We start from the raw sequence: 3254 nt of genomic DNA, 5'->3' as shown, positions 1-3254 counted from the left end.
ATTGAATGTGTTCTGGAATCAATCCATTATTAGAGGTCACTTTGTCCACTCCTGAACTCAAAGAAATAGGATAACTGACAAGAACACCTCTGTTGAAGTAAGTCATAGAGCAAAGAAGACAGTTGTCAGGAGGGCCAGAGCAGGTGGTTACTGGGCCCAGGCTGGGGCTGCAGAATTGCTAAGGATCTGTCACCCAGGTGCACAGTTAGTGCAGAGCACCACTCAACATCCCCTCATACTCAAACCCCTGACTGAGGGCAGCAAGAGCAGGAGAAGTAAATGGAGCAACTCAAACGACGGGAAGCCCCTTCCTTCTGCTATGACCCTCCAGGTGGCTCTAGAGACACAGCTTCACATCACCACCCCCTCATATCCCCGGAAAACAGAAATGCTTTAAAAGGCCAGTCTATTCTCGCACAGGGATCCAACACTCAATAAATAAAAGGTCTTTGGACCTAAGTCATAGCGTCTTCTAGCTCTCAGTTTGCTCATGTGCAATGTGATAGTACCTGTCTTATATGTGCTATAAATATATATAAAGTAAGGTAATGTGTGTGCTTGGAGCAGTGACAACAAAGGCGGTGATCCTTAAACAGCTCCTGGTACATAATAATAATTCAATAAATGTGTGATTTGATCACTTTCATTATTTGGAAGAGCAGAACTGGAATCAGGACCCCCAACACACATCCCTGCCCTGCTCTTACGCTGCTAGCAGTCGTTGCCCCAGGCCTGCGTTTCCACCGCTGTAAAATACCCTTTTCCCACTTTTTTTTTTAAGACACTGTTTCTTTTCTATCAACCTTATTTCCATTCCTGTTTAACAGTCTGTGAAAGAAAGAACAGCTCAGTGGTTGTTCCCACCTGGTCAGTGGCCGGAGCGGTGGGGGCTGGGCCGGTCCCCCACGGTGGCCGAGTGCTCAAGTCGCCAGCCAGTGGGGCAATGCCAGACAGACAAGGAGAGCCCCTGAGCCAGGTCGGGCCAGCTGTGACCGTGGGTTGAGTCTCAGTAAATTCGAGAATTTCTGAAACTCTTGAAATTCCTCTTCGGGCACAATTTCTCAGTGACTGTCTACTTTTCCTTTTCTGGGGACCTCTTCAGGGGTTTCCGTAGCAGGGGCAGCAGGGGCAACCTCCCACGGGGAGGGTGCGGGGAGGTGCCGCACATGCGCAGAACCTCCCCGCCCAGCACCCACCATCTGAACCCCCGGGCAATTCCCTGTTGCATGGGGTGATAACGTCCACGTGGCGCAGAGGAGAGTCCGCGTTGCACAGAGTGGTGGTAGGCAGGCTCACATAAGACACTGACTGGGGACCCTGGGATCCGGAGCCCCTGGAAGTTGCGGCCCCAGGAGGCTGCCTGGATCCTGTAGTGCAGGACCCAGCAGTGAAGCAGCCAGCGTGGGAACTCGCTGGCCAGGATTCCTGGAGGATATGACGTTAACAATCAGCCAGGTTTTCCAAGGCAGCAATGGTACGGGCTGCCCACAGAAGCTTCTCCCGGGTTCTCTTCAGAAGTATGATGTAGGTGCCATCATTTTTTCCTTTTGCAGATGGACCAACCCATCTGGAGATCAACATGGGTGCTGCCTAAGTGGGTTCTTGCTGCAAGGAACTTGAGGACATCCTCCTCCTTCATCTGTAGAACGTAAGGACTCTGGACGCTGTGAAAGTTTCCCTTTAAGTTGGTAAGACAGGAACCCAGAACAGTACTGTCTGGCCCCTCTCTCAATAGTGCGAAAAGGTTCTACCTGCTTTGATCATCCCATTTTCCATCTCCCAGGCCTGACATACCTGCCTTCTGCTTCACACCAAGAAAATCCAGTTTGGACAATACAGTGAGCCCAACTCTCTGAAGAATTGCTAGCAGGCAAGAGTAAGGTGGCTGCCTTGAGAAAGGCTGAAGACATTTACAAGACAAAAGTAACGATGCAATAGGACAATTTTGCAAAGTCTATACATTCAGAAAATCTTCCTTGGACAGGCTTACAGATTCTTCCGCTAGGATATTTGTTTCAGCGTCAACTTGATTCGAAGCAATGGCAAAAACTAGAAACCAACCTATATATGCTTAGTTAGATTAGATGACTTCTTATGAAGCGGTACATAAAGAAGGTTCTCTTGCCTTAAAACGATCATCCCCCATCACCGTTCTACACAAACACATTTGCACACACACTGTTCTGCATTAATTTGAGGGGGGAGAATTGCCCATACTGCATTGCAAGCCCATATGGGAAGAAGATTGCATTAAGTTTCAATGTGACCTACATGACTTAGTTGCGTTTCCTGTCAAATGCCTTTCAAGCGGTCCAGAATCCAAGGGCATACCTGAATGCAGGAGGCTGAGAACAGCCCTGCTCACCAGGAAGAAAGGCGGGCACATTGCAAGAGAGGCTGGAGGGACCTGAATAACAACATCGCCAACGTGATCATTTTTCCTGGAGCCACCTCAGTAGGAGAATCTTCTAGAATCTAGATGGAGAGGCTCACTAATATTTTCCTACTGTCTACAACAAGTGTCCAAAATTCCATCTGTTTTATCCCTTGGGATAGAAAAAATTTCCCCAAATTACTTAATTATCAGAATTACGTAAGAATGCTCTAAAGAAAGGTGTCTGGGAGTTTCCAAGTCTTCAGGTGATTCTTAAAGTCAAGGAAGTCACGAGTGAACAAAATGTCTGACCCTAGTACTCACTGGGGAGACTCTGCATAAACAAATCACTGGACCAGAGAACTGCTGAATTAGAATATGCAGGGCCTCCCAAGAGTGCCAGGTGGTGGCTATGGTCAGTGTCTTAGCTCAAACTGCCATTAAAAAAAATGCCATAGACTGTGGCATTAAACAACAGAAAATTATTCCTCACCATTCTGAAGGCTGGGAAGTTCGCCATCAAGGTGCCAGCAAGGTAGGTTTTGTTCTGTGGCCTCTCCTCTTCGACTGAAGGCAGCTGTCCTCTCACAGTGTAGTGTGTTCACATGACTTCTTCTCTGTTATGACTCCAGGAGGAGGGGGGAGTAGAAGAGGGAGAGACAAGGAGAAGAAGAGGAACTGGGGGAGGGAGAGGGAGAAAGAGAGAGGACCCTCAGGTGTCTCTACTAATTAGGAGTGCTAATCCCATGATGATGGCCCCACCCTTGTGACCTAATCTAACTCCAGTTTACCTTCCAAGGCCCCACTTCCAAATACCATGACACTGCTGGGTTGTTAGAATGAAAACATATCCTTCCGAAGTTAATATTAGGATTCTTAA

The 3254-nt window shown here is 48.0% G+C and overlaps 1 pseudogene; it reads right to left on the bottom strand.

Moving 5' to 3' along the window:
- Positions 1–1072: 1072 nt before the first annotated feature.
- LOC136313988 (small ribosomal subunit protein uS2-like) lies at positions 1073–2894 on the bottom strand (annotated as a pseudogene).
- Between the last annotated feature and the right edge of the window lie 360 nt (positions 2895–3254).

This window comes from Saccopteryx bilineata, chromosome 10 (assembly GCF_036850765.1).
Source record: "Saccopteryx bilineata isolate mSacBil1 chromosome 10, mSacBil1_pri_phased_curated, whole genome shotgun sequence".
Lineage (NCBI taxonomy): Eukaryota > Metazoa > Chordata > Mammalia > Chiroptera > Emballonuridae > Saccopteryx > Saccopteryx bilineata.
Note: the sequence above shows the minus strand (reverse complement) of the source record. Positions and strands in the feature narration are given on the sequence as shown.